General features: G+C 31.0%; 3 pseudogenes; all 3 read left to right on the forward strand.

The window, feature by feature from the left end:
• The first annotated feature begins 3,792 nt into the window (after nucleotides 1-3,792).
• Nucleotides 3,793-6,951, forward strand: LOC102591462 (receptor-like protein 12; annotated as a pseudogene).
• A 1,288-nt stretch (nucleotides 6,952-8,239) lies between these two features.
• On the forward strand, nucleotides 8,240-11,016 carry LOC102591803 (probable leucine-rich repeat receptor-like protein kinase At1g35710; annotated as a pseudogene).
• A 1,288-nt stretch (nucleotides 11,017-12,304) lies between these two features.
• LOC102590656 (calmodulin-2/4-like) lies at nucleotides 12,305-12,778 on the forward strand (annotated as a pseudogene).
• The last annotated feature ends 6,844 nt before the right edge of the window (nucleotides 12,779-19,622 follow it).

Genomic DNA, 19,622 nt, shown 5'->3' on the forward strand with positions numbered 1-19,622 from the left:
ATAGTAAAATATAGCAAAGGAAAGTTGAGTCCTCTTTCTTCCCTAACTAAAATTAATTCATAATTATCGTCTTAATTAGCCAAGTTTATTTGGTTTTCTAAATATGATTTTTTTTTGTTCTGTCTCTTTATCTTCTTGTTCTATTATCTTAATTAGCCAAGTTTATTTGGTTTTCTAAATCTGAATTTTTTTTTTGTTCTGTCTCTTTATCTTCTTGTTCTATTTTTTAGTTTTTGCGTCTTCTTTCGTTGTAGTGATCTTTCAATTATTTTCAGTTAATCATGTTTTCAAGTTATTTGTGAATTTTTTCATGAATAGTAATTATATTTGTATTAGTAATTATATTGTTATCAACCTTTTGATCTTCAAAATATTTGGATCTCGTAATATTGCAGAATTTTTTTTATGCTTACTCTATATATAAATAAAAATTATTATATAATATTATTTATTGCATAATAAATGATGATTAAATCACTAAATTAATGATAATGACTTTTGGACTTTCTAAATTTGAAAAATAGATGAATAATTAAGAAATAATTTTTGAATTTTCTAATTGTTATATATAAATAAAAAACAATTAGAATTATCTTTTAAAAAAAAGTTGAGACAAATTAATATTGTGTATAAACTGATAACTGATAAGTCTTGACAGTCACACATGGGTCTCGAAGAATAAGCACTCTTTAAAACTCTAGAAAAAGTTGAGAGAAATTAATATTGTGTATAAACTGATAACTGATAAGCCTTGACAGTCATACATGGGTCTTGAAGAATAAGCACTCTTTAAAACTCTAGCTTCTTCGGTGTGCAACTGTTAATTCTAATCATAAAGAAATGAATAAAAGAATTTAAGGGAAGAAACTAACATAGGGTGTGTATTTAATTGTAATCAATATTTTTAGTTGAAAAACAGAAGAAACATACCGATGCTAAGTTAAAGAAAGATGCCGCGTACTTCTTTTTTGCATAATTTTATTATTATATCCTCTTTTTTTTTAAAAAAAAATTGAAATAAAATGAAGGTTTCTTTTAATTTAATGAAATGGTGGTAGGAAAAAAAAAAATTGAAATAAAATGAGGGTTTCTTTTAATTTAATGAAATGGTGGTAGGGAATTATATATCTTATAGTTGAGAATAATTAACTAATTAAAAATGCAGAAGGAAAATAAAGGAATTAGTAAACGTCACCACTGATTTCGATTCCCTCATCTCTTCCTTTTCCCCTCCCTTAAATTCTTCCTTTCAATATGGAATATTATCTTCTTTCAAATCACAAAATATATTTTTCCTTGTTTTCCTTCCTAATTTGATATAAATTTCACAAAATAAATTGATAAACTGCATCCAATTTGGAGTTAGTCAAACAAATATGTGCGTGCCTATACATATATTGTTAAGTAACTTTCATTTGAAATTTCTCTGCCAAAACTCGACCTTGTGTAAGAACTAAATAGTTTCAAAATATGTGAATATTAATTTAAAATATAAGTTATTGATATCTAAAGTTTTAATGAATATAGATCCGATTCCTAAGATTTCTCTTACATTTTCCTAATATTGATATATTTCAAGAGAAAAAAATTACTGCTATAGATGGAAAATATTTTAATGATATAGTATACTTAGGTGATTTTCCCTTTGATACGAATTAAGGCAACAACATGCCTTGCTCGACTATTGCTTTTTCCTTATTCTTTTGATGATAAAATTCGTAATTTATGTATTTCAATATGAAAATTCGAAGTGAAAGAAATTTGTGTGTTAAGTATCTTTCATTAATATTTCCACAACATTAATACTTTTAGGTGCAATAAAAAAGTTATTTGGAGGAACACTGCATCAAAAACTTGGTGCTTACACCTTTAATGTATCTCACATGGCGAAAATCTAGATTAATCAACGTCATATTGTGGATATTTAAAATCGAATGAAACTAAAAAAAGAAAAGAAATAGGCCATGTTTCGTTCTAATATCACGTCCAATAAGGTCCCTCAACAATTCAATATCTTACCGTTATACCAAAACAAACACGCTGCTTAAAAATGCTTGGCTAATTCATTTATCGATCCAATAAAGTTATTTTTTTTCTTTATAAATAAGTCTCCCTTCAGAATAGGAAATAGATCCACATAAATAAATGTCTAAATCAAGTGTAAGGATTTGCTGGTTCTTGAACTAAAAAACTGTTTCCATAATTTATTTATTTTCGTATTTTTTCTTTTGCAAGCTTTGGAATTTTTCATTAAATTGAAATTAAATTGTGTGGTATAGCTTTTTTTGAAATTTCTATAGCAAGACTTCTACATAGACTTGAGAATAATAACAAACACTGATTTATGTATTTCATTTTAGTTGCTATCAAATTTACTATGGGTCAAGATGGAATTTGGAACTAATTACATTGTGAAATAAAATCATTGTTACGCTTTCTTGGGAAAATAACAAGTTTCAATGATTATATCTTTAACATCCTTCAACATACCTCATCTTCTCTTAGCTCGACAGCTCCTTGACCTCCATTAGTTTAGACTAATGGTAAAGCTTACTAATAGATATCAGAAGGCTATTGTTAAGAACGATTAAAATTATGTCGAGACATTTTTTACTGGAATATGATTTTACCATTCAAATAATAACCCTCTCATATATAATTTATTGTAAGGAAAAGACTCAAATTAAATATGCTATTAGACTTCGAGATAAAACTTATTAATGTCATCTGTTAAAAGTTTGACTCATCTATGCTATTTTCATTTGAGAAAAAAACTCATTCATGCCATTTAGTTAACTGAAATAGCATAGATGAGTCAAATTTTTAATGGATGACATAACTGAAGCTTTATTCAAAGTTCAATGGCATATTTGAGCTTTTTCCCTTTAATTTTTTTTTAATTAATGACATGACCGAATGATAATTTACCACGTGCAAAAAATGATTTTGCAAAACCGAAACTATTTTCAATTAACAAATAATGACATGGAAGAGCTTTTAATTCTCAAACGGAAATGGCATGGATGAACCAATTTTTTAACGAATGACATAAATAAGCCTTTTTTTTCAAAGTTCGATGGCATATTTAAGCATTTTTCCTTTATTATATAATTAACATAAGAGATAGAGTTAGGTTTTAAAGTTTATGGATTCTGAATCTGCCATCAAATCCATAGGAAGCATTTGGTAGGGATATATAAGAATGATGATGAATATATAATGTACTAATAATGTTTGTATTAGCTATTCTGAGATTATTTCTTATGTTGTTATGCATTATTTGGTTTGATGTATTAAAAATAGCACGCATTGATAATTTCTAAAAAAGATTTATTTTACAAAAATACCATCTACAAATATGGAAATTATTTTGAGGGGCAATTGTTCCTTCAATCATGCTAATGCATGCATTAAGTAATCACCTATTAGTACGTTGGGTATACAAGAATAATGTTCAATAGAGTGTATTAGTAATGTTTGTATTAGTTATCATGCATTAACCATACGTATATTATTTCTTATGCATTATTTAATTTAGTGTATTAAAAACAGCATGCATAATTTTTTTTTAAAAAATATTTATACAACAATGAAATAATACATGTCAATTAAAATACCTAATGAACTTATGATATATTAGCCCCAGAATGAAAAATAAAAATGCCAAAATTGATAATTATTACTACTGCAATCCAACTTGGAATTGGTTAAACAAATATGTGCCTATATACATATATATATATATAGTTGCATACCTTTATTGCATAGTTAGGAAGTGTTTGAAGCTAAAAAATGGGGTATGCAGTTATTATGCTCTTAATTGTGTTTCTCTGTCATGAAGTTTCTTCAATATCCATATTACATCACAAACATCAAACCATTTCCCTTTTAAAATTCAAGCAGTCCTTTACTATAGATACCTCTGGGGTTTGTGAATACGGTCAGGAGTCATATCCAAAAACGAGTTCATGGAACACGAGTAGAGATTGCTGCACATGGGATGGAGTCGTATGCGATGACATCACTGGACATGTCATTGAACTTGACCTTGGCTGCAGCGGACTTGTTGGGACCATTGATTCCAATAGCATCTTATTCCAACTCTCTCATCTCCAAAGGCTTGATCTTTCTTGGAATAACTTCGCCAATTCTTATATCTCCCCTGAATTCGGCAAGTTTTCGAGCTTGATGCATCTTGATCTTTCCGACTCCAATTTCTCAGGTCAAGTTCCTTCTGAAATCTCTCATCTTTCCAGGTTACAGTCTCTTCGTATCTCCACATTGTTTTACTTTTACAGTAACATGCTAAGACTCACAACCCATGATTTTAAATCACTTCTTCAGAACTTGACCCAATTAAGAGAGCTTGATCTTAGTGGCATATTCATCTATTCCACCATTCCTCTGAATTTTTCTTCTCATTTAACAACTCTGAGGCTGTCAGAAACAGGATTGTATGGGATAATACCTGAGAGTATATTCCACCTGCCCAACCTGGAAATACTTTTCTTAGGTTTCAATTATAAGCTAAGTGGTTATTTTCCAAAGACCAAATGGAACAGCAGTGCATCTCTCGTAGAGTTATATCTCAGGGGCGTGAATTTTTCTGATAATTTGCCTGAGTCTCTTGGCTATCATCTAACTTCGGTGCGTTATTTGTCTCTTAAAAGTTGCAACCTTAGAGGGCCTATTCCTGAATCTCTTTCAAATCTCACCCGCATTGAGTATTTGGGCCTTCGCAATAAACTCCCTGAATGGAACAATACCACCAGGGATGTTATCCCTTCCATCACTAAATGCAATAGACTTGAGTTTTAATCACTTATCTGGTCCGCTTGAAGATTTCAAGTCCAATTCACTAATCTTGATAGAGTTAGAGGGCAATCAGTTGCAGGGTCATCTTCCCCACTCAATTCAAAACCTTGTGAACCTACAATATCTCTATCTTTCTTTCAATAATTTTAGTGGTTTTGTGGATGTCAGCTTCTTTTCAAACTTCAAACAGCTTTCGTATCTTAGTCTTTCATATAATAATATCTCATTGACCAATGACAACAACGTTAATGCTACTTTGCCCGAATCTCTTATTGGGTTAGAATTGGCCGCATGTGAATTGAAAGAATTCGAGTTTCTAAGATCCGCAAAGAAGCTTCAGCAGTTGGATCTTTCAAATAATAAGATTCAAGGAAGAATTCCTAATTGGGCATGGTCGAACTGGATCTTTTCATTGCACGATCTTAATATATCCCACAATATGCTGACGAGTGTGGATTCAATTCCTCTTCAATATCTATATACTATTGATTTGCGGTCCAATTTGCTTCAAGGTTCACTACCTATTCCATCAAATTCCACTACATTCTTCTTCATATCCCATAATAATCTCACTGGAGAAATTCCTTCATCTATTTGCAACTTGACATCACTGATAATGCTGGATTTGGCGACAAACAATTTGTGTGGAGAAATTCTGCAGTGTTTTGGAAATATCACTTCCCTCCAGGTTTTGGATATGCGCCACAACAATCTTTCTGGGAATATTCCAACAACTTTAAGCAATGGAAGTTTACTGAGAAGCCTCAACTTGCATAGCAATAAACTAGAGGGGAAAATTCCCCGATCTTTGGCCAATTGCAAAGAGTTGCAGGTTCTTGATTTAGGAGATAATCATCTCATTGGCACATTCCCGATGTGGTTGGGAACTCTACCAAAGCTGCAAGTTTTAAGCTTGCGGTTCAATGAATTGCATGGTTCCATCAGAACATCAAGGATTGAGAACATGTTTCCAGAGCTTCGAATCATAGATCTCTCCTCCAATGGCTTCTCGGGAAACTTACCCTTGAGTTTGTTTCTACATCTGAAAGCCATGAGGACAATTGATCCATCAATGGAAGCACCAAGTTATAGAGGAGATATATATTACCAAGATTCTATTACAGTTGCAACTAAGGGATTTGATCGTGAAATTGTGAGAATCCTGTATTTGTACACCGTTATCGATCTTTCAAGTAACAGATTTGAAGGACGCATTCCAAGTATCATGGGGGATCTCATTGCAGTTCACATATTGAATTTATCTCATAATGGATTGCAAGGTCATATACCGCAATCATTCGGAGATTTATCTTCAGTTGAATCATTGGACCTATCAGGAAACCAGCTTTCGGGAGAGATACCACAACAAATGGCTTCTCTTACGTCTCTTTCATTCTTAAATCTCTCCCATAATCATCTCCAAGGATGCATTCCTCAAGGACCTCAATCTCTCACTTTTGGGAGCAATTCATATGAAGGAAATGATGGATTACGTGGATTCCCTGTTTCAAGAAGTTGCACATATGATCGGGTATTAGATACAAATGATACCGTATCTGTACTAGACGATGAAGAAAGCGATTCTGAATTTCAGAGTGATTTTCGGAAAGGTGCTCTTATGGGATATGGAAGTGGACTATGTATCGGATTATCCATAATATATTTCATGTTGTCAACTGGAAAACCGATATGGCTTGCAAGAATCATTCTAGAGATGGAGCACAAAATTATGAGGGGAAGGAGAAAGAAGCAGCGAAGGCAAAGGAATTACAGAAGAAGAAATAATCATTTCTAGACAAGTTATAAGTTTTGACTTCAGGTAACTAATCGGTGCTATATACTTTTCATTTTTTTCATTTCCAATAATTTCAAAAGGGTCAGCATCAGTTGATGTTTAACTAAAATATTTTGATTACAGCGAGGAGCTAGTGTCTATGGAAGTGGAGAAAGGGAAGAAGAAGTTATGGCAATGAATGGAAACGAATGCCAATCAGTTTTTAAGCAATAATAATTGTCTAACTGAATATTTTCGTTGAACAGTCTTAGATGTGGCTTCAATTCTTACTGTGTAGTGTAAATTACAAATTTATGTAGTGTGTTTCTGTTGATATATAAAATCTATGAAATTTCTCAGTCTTACTGCTTGTCCTAAGATGAGGCAACGCTGGGGCACCTAAATCTCATTCCTAGTTACACTGTTAAGGCACTCATTGTAATTATGGATAATAAGATTGTTACGGCACTTATCAATTATGTGGAAATGCAAATGATAATGCAAGTGAACCTCTGATTCATGCCTAGGTTAAAGAAAACTCTGCTGCTACACTTTTTAGCTACTTCAGAAACAGTAAATTTGTTGTATTAAACTTCATATTATTATGAGACGAAGAAAGTATTATTTTTGACATTTTCCTGGAAAGACTTTGTGCATTGATTTGAGAATGACAACATTTTGTGAACTTGGAATTGATTGATGATTTGATATGGAGGCAGCAGTTCATACTTGACTTTTCCCCTTTCCTCTCTCTTTTTGATAATAAAATTCGCAAGTAATTAATTTCAATATGAAAATTCAAAGTTAAAGGGATTTGTCTGATAAGTAACTTTCATTGAAATTTCCGCAGCAAGACTCATTGCAATTACTTCATAATTCAAAGAACTGCATTAATACTTCTAGGTGCAAGAAAAAAGATAATTGGAGGGACACTCTGTGCAAAAACTTGGTGTTATTTCCCTCTTTGATAGGCCTTACACGCCGAGAATCCAGATTATTCGGGATCCTAATCTGGATATCGAAAATCGAATAGAAAATCAATTTATTTTTAGAAAAAGCCATTTCTCATTATAAATATGAGGTAAACAAGTCAATATCCTGTAATTATACCAAAAAGACACTATGGCATATGACTTAGTCGTGTCTAATATTTGAGAATGACATTTCTCTACTTTCTTTTGAAATTTTCATAGGAAGACTTGTGCATTGACTTAAGAATAACAAACATTAATTTCCCTATTTCTTTTCAAATTTACTATTGGTGAAGGTGGAATTTGGAAATAATTTCCCTATGCAATATGATTCTGGATTTGTTTTTAATTTTTTTTTGTTTGTTTAAGAAAGCCTTTTCTTCTTCCTTTTGGAGTAGCTAGGAATTTGCTTTGCCATTTAGAGCCACTTTTATAACGAGGATATATGATATATATATATATAAGCTCTAAATGAAAAAGTTAGGGGGTATATTAGACCCTTTTTCCTGAATAAGAAAGTAAAACAACGTACAATTATATTTTAAGAAAAAAAGATGATTCTCTACTCCTTTTTTAAGCTTGTTTCTTTAGAGAAATAAAACAACCCAAACTTGACTTGTGTTGAACAATATAAAATCCTAAGTTAGTTCATTGAAACCCAAAATAATAAAATAAAAATATGATGATGGTTCCCAGTAAAATATTTTCTCTACTTCAGTTTTTCACTCTTTTATATCTCCTTACAGTTACTTTTGCTTCGATCGAGGAAGCAACTTCCCTACTGAAAATGGAAAGCAACTTTCAAGAACCAGAACAACTCCTTATTCGCTTCATGGACACCAAGTTCTAACTCATGCAGGGACTGGTACGAAGTTATATGCTTAAATGGTAGGGTAAACACGTTAGAATATTACAAATTCTAGTGTCATTGATACCCTCTATGCTTTTCCGTTTTCATCTCTCCCTTTTCTTGAATATTTTGAACTTAGCATGAACAAATTTTTCAGGAATCATTCCCCCTGAGATCGGTAATCTCACTAATCTTGTCTATCTTGACTTGTCCATGAATCAGATTTCAGGCATAATTCCGCCACAAATCGGCTCACTAGCCAAGCTTGAGACCCTCCACATCTTTGACAACCATTTAAGTGGTTCCATTCCACAAGAAATAGGTTACCTAAGGTCTCTAACTGAGCTAGCTTTGTATAACAATTTTCTTAATGGTTCTATTCCTGCTTCATTGGGGAATTTGAACAACTTGTCCTATATGTATCTTTATGATAATCACATTTCTGGCTCTATTCCTAAAGAAATAGGAAAACTTGTCAATCTTTTTGGAGTTTATCTTGAAACAAACCAATTAACAGGTCATATCCCTCCAGAAATAGGCAACTTGACCAATGCAAAATTGTTCTATGCTCCCTTCAATGAATTATCTGGTCCCATTCCCGCAGAAATAGGGAAGATGAAGTCACTTCAGGAATTAAGCTTACATACAAACAATCTTTCTGGTCTAATTCCAAGAACTACAGGTGACTTAATTGAGCTCAAATATCTACAACTTAATGATAATCAACTCGCTGGCCTAATTCCTAGAGAGATGGGGAATCTAGAAAACCTCAATGGTCTGGAATTATTCAATAATCAACTATTTGGCCTAATCCCTAGTGAGTTGGGGAATCTTAGTATCCTCTATCATCTGACATTATCCAATAATCAACTCACTGGTTCAATTCCTTCTTCCTTTGGTAATTTGAGAAACTTGCGAGTTCTGTATCTCCATGACAACAATCTGATTGAGGAAATTCCTTCATCTATATGCAATTTGACATTCCTCATGTTCTTGCATTTGTCGAGAAACAACTTGAAAGGAAAAATTCTGCAATGTTTGGGTAATATCAGTACTCTCCAGTTGGTGACACTGTCACATAATAATCTCAGTGGAGAGCTCCCTTTGTCTATTCGCAATTTAACATCACTACAGATTCTAAATTTGGGCAAAAACAATATAAAGGGAGTAATTCCGCAATGTTTTGGCAACATGAGTGGTCATCTTGAGGTTCTTGATATGCAGCCAACAATCTTTCTGTGACTCTTCCAATGACTTTTAGAACTGGAACACTTAGAAGCTTCAACTTACGTGGCAATAAACTAAAGGGGAAAATTCCTCAATCTTTGGCCAATTGCAAAGAGTTGCAAGTTCTTGATTTAGGAGATAACCACCTGAATGACATCTTTCCGATGTGGTTGGGAACTCTTCCTAAGTTGAGAGTTTTAAGCTTGAGATTGAATAAGTTGCATGGACCCATTAGAACTTTAGGAAGTGAAAACATGTTTCTTGAGCTTCAAATATTGGATATCTCTTCCAGTGCCTTCACGGGAAACTTACCTACGGGCCTGTTTAAACATTTGAAAGCCATGAGGACAATTGATCCATCAAAGAAGGCACCAAGTGATGGATATTACCAAGACACGGTAGCTGTCGTAACAAAGGGATTTGAGCGTGAAATTGCGAGTATCTTGTATTTGTACACTGTTATCGACCTTTCAAGTAATAAATTTGGAGGGGAAATTCCAAGTATCATGGGGGATCTCATTGCAGTTCATACATTGAATTTATCACATAATGGATTGCAAGGTCATATACCACCATCATTTGGAGATTTATCTTCAGTTGAATCATTGGACCTATCAGGAAACCAGCTTTCGGGAGAGATACCACAACAACTGGCTTCTCTTACGTCTCTTTCATTCTTAAATCTCTCCCACAATCATCTCCAAGGATGCATCCCTCAAGGACCTCAATTCCACACTTTTGAGAGCAGTTCATATGAAGGCAATGATGGATTACGTGGATTCCCTGTTTCAAAAAGTTGCAGCGATGCTCGGGTGTTAGATACAAATGATACCGTATCTGGACTAGACGATGAAGAAAGCAATTCTGAATTTCAGAGTGATTTTTGGAAAGGTGCTCTTATGGGCTATGGAAGTGGACTATGTATCGGATTATCCATATTATATTTCATGTTGTCAACTGGAAAACCGATATGGCTTGCTAGAATCATTGTAGAGATGGAGCACAAAATAATGAGGGGAAGGAGAAAGAAGCAGCAAAGGCAAAGGAATTACAGAAGAAGAAACAATCATTTCTAGACAAGTAATAAGTTTTGACTTCAGGTAACTAATAGGTGCGCTATACTATTCATTTTTTTCATTTCCAATAATTTCAAAAGGCTCAGCATCAGTTGATGTTTAAATAAGATATTTTGATTACAGCGAGGAGCTAGTGTCTATGGAAGTGGAGAAAGGGAAGAAGAAGTTATGGCAATGAATGGAAACGAATGCCAATCAGTTTTTAAGCAATAATAATTGTCTAACTGAATATTTTCGCTGAACAGTTTTAGATGTGGCTTCAATTCTTACTGTGTAGTATAAATTACAAATTTATGCAGTGTGTTTCTGTTGATATATAGTCCAATAATACTTGCTCCAAAGAAAAAAAGGCGTTAAAATCAATCACATAAGCAAAATAGTATAAAGAGATTTAGCCCCCGGATGCACACACATCACTCTGGCATTATTTCTCAGTTTTGATTGTAGCACCTTGACAGTGTGCTGTCGACTTAATATTTCCATCAAACACAGAAACATTTTAGAAACAAAATATAAAGAGATACAATATGCAAAATCGGTCTGAGACTAGTTGATATTCCAGTATGTGATATCTGAAACTTATATAACTACAAGAATTTGTTAATAGCATCAGTTCTAATGAACCATCTTCCATTGTCACTACCACAGTACAGTTCTTTCACTGTCTCAGTGGTATTACATGAAAATTCAAAGAAGTGCATTGATACTTCTAGATGCAATAAAAAATAATTGGAGGAACCACAACAAGTCTCATGGCTGAAACGAACACAACCATAAGAACCATAACGGTAAAGGCTTGATTGTGTGACATATGGTTGTCTAGGTATACACCAAAGCTTGACGGTTCAAAGATATCAAATCTATCGATTGACCGAGTATATCCGACATAAGTTCACTACGGAAAGTTCAAAGGAAAACCTACTTATCCAGATGCAATTAGTTCTTGCTTGTAAAGTACACATACTTGTCCGTTTCTTTGTCTAGGAGTCATTCCCCATTCATGCGGGGGATTGTTGGGTTTAAAAGGTGTGAATGGAAAATGAAGAGTTGTGACTTTTATGAAGAGTTGTAACTTTTATGAAAAATTGTGACTTTTATGCAAAGTTCTGACTTTTATAAAAGGTTGTAACCTTTCCGAAAGATTATATTTTTTGACCCTTAGCTTGAGTATCATATTTTTTGGTTTTCTACTAAAATCCCCTTTTGGAGGGGAAGGATGGATTGATAGTGGGGACGATTTAGAAGATATAATCAGAGGACATGTATGGTTAGGTTCCATTTGTATACTTGGTGAAATCTGGCGTATCTTAACCAGGCCCTTCGCATGGGCTCGATGAAAATAAAATCTGGTCTGTCTTCCCATTGAAAAGTTTTTCCCTGTTTTTCCTCTATATTTTATAACTTTTAAGTCATGGATGCGGTTAATAATGTGTTAGTTTTGTTCATCTATTCTCGTTGTTTTGTGCTTGTCTAGAACTTTTCTGGTAGAATGAATAAGTTAAGAAAAAGAAAAAACCTTTTTTAAGTACTGTTGTAAGATTTGTAACACATTATCAATACATTTTTTGTAATTTATTGCCAAATTTTGTCTACAGGTTGCATCACCACTAAGGAGCTTGGAACCATGATGCGTTCGCTGGGACAAAATCCAACTGAGGCTGAGCTTCAAGACATGATCAATGAAGTTGATGCTGATGGAAATGGAACCATTGACTTCCCCGAGTTCCTTAACTTGATGGCTCGGAAGATGAAAGACACTGATTCTGAAGGAAGCTTTCAGAGTGTTTGACAAGGATCAGAATGGATTCATTTCTGCAGCTGAGCTAGGCGAGAAGCTTACAGATGAAGAGGTTGACGAGATGATTCGTGAAGCTGACGTGGATGGTGATGGACAGATCAACTATGACGAGTTCGTCAAGGTCATGATGGCCAAGTGAGAACTGATCAACTCAACTTACCTAAATTCGGTTATTTTGAACCTTATGACAATTGAGGATTTTATGTTTTTTATTTTGCGCGACTAATTTTGTTGATATTTCAGATTCTTGTGTATTTGTTCTTGTTATTTTTTACTTCTAATAGACATTGATCATCTTCCAATTTTCTCTGAAAATTCTCAAGTTTTTTAAGCCTGCAAGATCATCATGTGGAAATACAGTTAGTTTGTATATTGTGTTTATCCTATCGAAGGTAAATATGAAGTAATCAAACTAAAAATATCACTTATTTTGAAACAGGCGAGTAAATCTAAAGTAATATGTGTCACATCTTTGTTTACATTAATGTTCAAATTGCCTCAAGTTTTCTAAGTCCATGGAATTTAGAGTAAAGAGTAAGTTGTAGTCACATCAAAATGAAAAATTAAAGTGAAAAGGATATGATTGTCAAGTAACTAGGGGTGTACAAAATTGAATCGAAAATCGAATCAAATCAGGAAAAAATCCCGACTAGTGGTTTGGTTTGACTTAGTTTGATATTGGAAAAAAATTCGACTATATTTGGGTTGGTTTGGTTTTAACTAAAAAAAATCAACCTGAGACCAAACCAACCCGACATTATATATGTAATTTTAAAATTTTATTTTATACATAAAAATATTTACTTTGATATAATTTTAAAATATTTCTTATACTATTCCATAGTTTTTATCTTTTAATATATTATTTCAAGTTTAAAACTTAGAATTCAGAATGGTCCAATAAAGATTATAGTTCATAGACGTTGATAGTTATAATAAATCAAAATCAAATAAATACTAATGTAAAAAGAAAATCAATTCAACACTAAGAATGACAATAATATTGAATATTTGTTCTTTAGTTTTACATTGGTTTAGACAATTAAAATACATAATCTAATTTTAATTTTCCTTAAATATTTAGTAATGTAACTAATACTTATTAAACTTATTTTAGCATGATTTAGTACTTTTAAATTATGATCATTTTCATTATGACTTTGCAATATTTATTTTATATGATGATTTCATTATTATTTTTTATTGAATATTTTAGTGTCATCACTCATCTCATATTTTGTGTTATTTTCTTAAGAAACTCATATTCCTAAGATTTCTCTCTTCAAAATAAGAAATAGATCCACATAAATAAATGTCTAAAATCTAAATCAATCGTAAGGATTTGCTGGTTCTTGAACCAAAACGCAATTTGCTTTATTTTGTTTTTATCTATTTTTTCTTTTGCAAACTTTGAACTTTTTCATCAAATCGATATTTTCCTGGAAAGACTTTGTGCATTGCTTTGAAAATGACAACATTTTGTGAACTTGGAATTGATTGATGATTTGATAGGGAGGCAGCACTCCATACTTGACTTTTACCCTTTCCTCTCTCTTTCTGACAATAAAATTCTTAAGTAAGTTATTTCAATATGAAAATTCAAAGTGAAAGGGATGTGTGGGTCAAGTAGTTTTCATTGAAATTTCCACAGCAAGACTCATTGCAATTACTTGTTAATTCAAAGAACTGCATTAATACTTCTCGGTGCAAGAAAAAAGATATTTGGAGGGACACTCCATCCAAAAACTTGGTGTTGTTTCCCCCTTTAATAGGCCTTACGCCGAGAGAATCCAAATTAATCGGGTTCCAAATGTGGATATCAAAAATCGAATGAGAAATCAATTTTTTTTATTATAGAAAAAGTCACTTCTAGTTCTAAATATGAGGTAAACAAGTCAATATCTTATAATTATACCAAAAATACACTCTGTCATATGACTTAGTCGTGTCTAATATTTAAGAATGATATTTCTCTACTTTTTAAGTGCTTTTTTTGAAATTTCTATAGCAAGACTTGTGCATTGACTTGGGATAACAAACATTAATTTCCATATTTCTTTTCAGTTGCTATCAAATTTACTATAGGTCAAGGTGGAATTTTTATTGAAAAAAATCTCTATTTGGATCTGAATGATTTTTTTTTTTATAAAAAAATAAGATTATTTTAGGTTTTTTTTTTTTTGCTTTTTCTTCTAAAGAAATTTCTTTAGAAGATAAAGACAAAAAAAAAACCTAAAATAAATCTTATTTTTATAAAAATAAGATTTATTTTAGGTTTTTTGCTTTATCTTCTAAAGAAATTTCTTTAAATAGTTAATAATAAAATTAAGTAATCAAAAAAGAAGAAACAAAAAAGCAATAGCACCAATCGTTGTTTGAAGTGGGCTGATTAAAGTAAAGAAAGGAGGTGACTATAAATCAAGTTAATACATTTGGTACAAAATTTGATTAACCATTCAAATGTAATCCACTTATAATACGGAAGATGGATGTAATAATGATATGTAAAATATATATGTGGATTAATAATATTTGAATCACCATTATTATTGAGTTTACAGTAACAATCATTTCCTTTTCACTTTATTATTAAAAAAAATCATGACTAAATTAAATATATTTTTAAACATAAATTCAAATTTTTAAAATTTATGATCAAACAAAAACGACTTAAAAATCGTAGCTAGATTTTCACGGAAAAGAAAGTGTTCATTTTTTGTGGAAGGTGGCTCATGTCCATGCAAAGTGGACTCTCAGTCACTGCCAAGTCTGCTCCAATAATTCAAACTTTGAATTGACTACTCCTTAGCTTTCACTCTCTCTAATATTATAATTATATAAGTAGTACGTATTATATTTGTGTAAATTATTCATTTTATTTGAAAGATTTTTCACTTTTATTCGAAACTAGTTAACTTGATCGCGCTTCGCACAGTAACAAAACACATCATTTTAAAACAATAACAATAATTCTAATATAAATTAATTTTCATAAAATATAAATTTCTTTATATGATGTTTCAAGAAAACACTAGAACCAACTGTTTGAAACTTGCTATATAATTTATTAAAATAAGAGTTTAAGTTTTGTTCAGGGTTATAAGTGTATAAGATTTTCTACACCATCAAGTAGTTTTTAAGATAAACATGATAACTTAATTAAGTAATTAATAGATATATTTTTAAATATAATTATAATTATAGTAAAATATAGCAAAGGAAAGTTGAGTCCTCTTTCTTCCCTAACTAAAATTAATTCATAGTTATCGTCTTAATTAGCCAAGTTTATTTGGTTTTCTAAATCTGATTTTTTTTTTGTTCCGTCTCTTTATCTTCTTGTGCTATTTTTTAGTTTTTGTGTCTTCTTTCGTTGTATTGATCTTCCAATTATTTTCAGTAAATCATGTTTTCAAGTTATTCATGAATAATAATTATATTTGTATTAGTAATTATATTGTTATCAACCTTTTGATCTTCAAAATATTTTGGATATCGTAATATTGCAGGAAAAAAATTATGCTTACTCTATATATAAATAAAAATTATTATATAATATTATTTATTGTATAATAAATGATGATTAAATCACTAAATTAATGATAATGACTTTTGGACTTTCTAAATTTGAAAAATAGATAAATAATAATTAAGAAATAATTTTTGAATTTTCTAATTGTTATATATAAATAAAAAACAATTAGAAAAAAAAGTTGAGAGAAATTAATATTGTGTATAAATTGATAACTAATAAGCCTTGACAGTCATACATGGGTCTCGAAGAATAAGCACTCTTTAAAACTCTAGCTTCTTCGGTGTGCAACTGTTAATTCTAATCATAAAGAAATGAATAAAAGAAATTTAAGGGAAGAAACTAACATAGGGTGTGTATTTAATTGTAATCAATATTTTTAGTTGAAAAAAAGAAGAAAAATACCGATGCTAAGTTAAAGAAAGATGCCGCGTACTCCTTTTTTGCATAATTTTATTATTATATCCTCTTTTTTTAAAAAAAAAAGGCATAATTTTATTATTATGCCAAAAATTAATGATAATGAAGGTTTCTTTTAATTTAATGAAATGGTGGTAGGGAATTATATATCTTATAGTTGAGAACAATTAACTTATTAAAAATGCAGAAGGAAAATAAAAGGAATTAGTAAAACAAAAAAGTGGAAAGAAATTAATAACGTCACCACTGATTTCGGTTCCCTCATCTCTTCCTTTTCCCCTCCCTTAAATTCTTCCTTTCAATATGGAATATTATCTTCTTTCAAATCACAAAATATATTTTTCCTTATTTTCCTCCTAATTTGATATAAATTTCACAAATAAATTGATAAACTGCATCCAATTTGGAGTTAGTCAAACAAATATGTGCGTGCCTATACATATATTGTTAAGTAACTTTCATTTGAAATTTCTCTGCCAAAACTCGACCTCGTGTAAGGACTAAATAGTTTCAAAATATGTGAATATTAATTTAAAATATAAGTTATTGATAGCTAAAGTTTTAATGAATATAGATCCTATTCCTAAGATTTCTCTTACATTCTCCTAATATTGATATATTTCAAGAGAAAAAAGTTACTGCTATAGATGGTAAATATTTTAATGATATAGTATACCTAGGTGATTTTCCCTTTGATACGAATTAAGGCAACAACATGCCTTGCTCGACTATTGCTTTTTCCTTATTCTTTTGATGATAAAATTCGTATTTATTTATTTCAATATGAAAATTCGAAGTGAAAGAAATTTGTGTGTTAAGTAACTTTCATTAATATTTCCACAACATTAATACTTTTAGGTGCAATAAAAAAGTTATTTGGAGGAACACTGTGTCAAAAACTTGGTGCTTATGTCTTTAATGTATCTCACACGGCGAAAATCTAGATTAATCAACGTCATATTGTGGATATTTAAAATCGAATGAAACTAAAAATAAAAAATAAAAAATAGGCCATGTTTCATTCTAATATCACGTCCAATAAGGTCGGTCCCTCAACAATTCAATATCTTACCGTTATACCAAAACAAACATGCTACTTAAAAATGCTTGACTAAATCATTTATTGATCCAATAAAGTTATTTTTTTTTCTTTATAAATAAATCTCCCTTCAGAATAAGAAATAGATCCACATAAATAAATGTCTAAATCAAGTGTAAGGATTTGTTGGTTCTTGAACTAAAAAACTGTTTCCATAATTTATTTATCTTCCTATTTTTTCTTTTGCAAGCTTTGGAATTTATCATTAAATTGATATTAAATTGTGTGGTATAGCTTTCTTTGAAATTTCTATAGCAAGACTTCTACATAGACTTGAGAATAATAACAAACACTGATTTCTCTATTTCATTTTAGTTGATATCAAAATTACTATGGATCAAGATGGAATTTGGAACTAATTACATTGTGGAATAAATTATTGTTACGTTTTTTTCGGAAAAATAACAAGTTTCACAAATAATATTCTACAAAGATTATTTCATTCACATCCTTCAACACACCTCATCTTCTCCCAGCTCGGCAACTCCTTGGCCTCCATTAGTTTAGACTAATGCTAAAGTTTACTAATATATATTAATCAAGCAATTAGATATCAGATGGCTATTGTTAAGAACGATTAAAATTATGTCGAGACATTTTTTACTGGAATATGATTTTACCATTCAAATAATAACCCTCTCATATTCATTTATAATTATATTTATTGTAAGGAAAAGACTCAAATATGCTATTGGACTTTGAGATAAAGCTCATTTGTGCCATCTGTTAAAAGTTTGACTTATCTATGCCATTTTCATTTGAGAAAAATACTCATTCATGCCATTATTTTTGTTAAGTGAATGGCATAGATGAGTCAAACTTTTAATGGATAATATAAACGAAGCTTTATTCAAAGTTCAATGGCATATTTGAGCTTTTTCCCTTTAATTTTTTTTTAATTAATGACATGACCGAATGATAATTTACCACGTGGAAAAAATGATTTGCAAAACCGAAACTATTTTCAGTGAACAAATAATGGCATGGATGAGCCTTTAATTCTCAAACGAAAATGGCATGGATGAGCCAATTGTTTAACAGATGACATAAATGAGCTCTTTTTCAAAGTTCAATGGCATTTTTAAGCATTTTTCCTTTATTATATAATTAACATAAGAGATAGAGTTAGGTTTTAAAGTATATGGATTCTGAATCTGCCGTCAAATCCATAGGATGCATTTGGTAGGGATATATAAGAATGATGATGAATATATAATGTACTAATAATGTTTGTATTAGCTATTATTATGAGATTATTTCTTATGTTGTTATGCATTGTTTGGTTTGGTGTATTAAAAATAACACGCATTGATAATTTTAAAAAAATATTTATTTACAAAAATACCATCTACAAATATTGTGGAAAAATATGGAAAAGATTTTGAGGGGCAGTTGTTCCTTTAATCATGCTAATGCATGCATTAAGTAATCAGCTATTAGTACGGTTGGTATACAAGAATAATGTTCAATAGAGTGTATTAGTAACGTTTGTATTAGTTATCGTGCATTAACCATATGTATATTATTTCTTATGCATTATTTAATTTAGTGTATTAAAAACAGCATACATTGCATAATTATTTTTAAAAAATATTTATACAAGAATAAAATAATACATGTCAATTAAAATACCTAATGAACTTATGATATATTAGCCCCAGAATGAAAAATAAAAATGCCAAAATTGATAATTATTACTACTGCAATCCAACTTGGACCTGGTCAAGCAAATATGTGCCTATATATATATATATATAGTTGCATACCTTTATTGCATAGTTAGGAAGTGTTTGAAGCTAAAAAATGGGGTATGCAGTTATTATGCTCTTAATTGTGTTTCTCTGTCATGAAGTTTCTTCAATATCCATATTACCTCACAAACATCAAACCATTTCACTTTTAAAATTCAAGCAGTCCTTTACTATACATCCCTCAGCAATCCTTTATTATGATTGTCCGAAGCCTTATCCAAAAACGAGTTCATGGAACACGAGCAGAGATTGCTGCTCATGGGATGGAGTCGTATGTGATGACATCACTGGACATGTCATTGAACTTGACCT

Source organism: Solanum tuberosum, unplaced genomic scaffold (genome assembly GCF_000226075.1).
Source record: "Solanum tuberosum cultivar DM 1-3 516 R44 unplaced genomic scaffold, SolTub_3.0 scf00114, whole genome shotgun sequence".
Classification (NCBI taxonomy): Eukaryota; Viridiplantae; Streptophyta; class Magnoliopsida; order Solanales; family Solanaceae; genus Solanum; species Solanum tuberosum.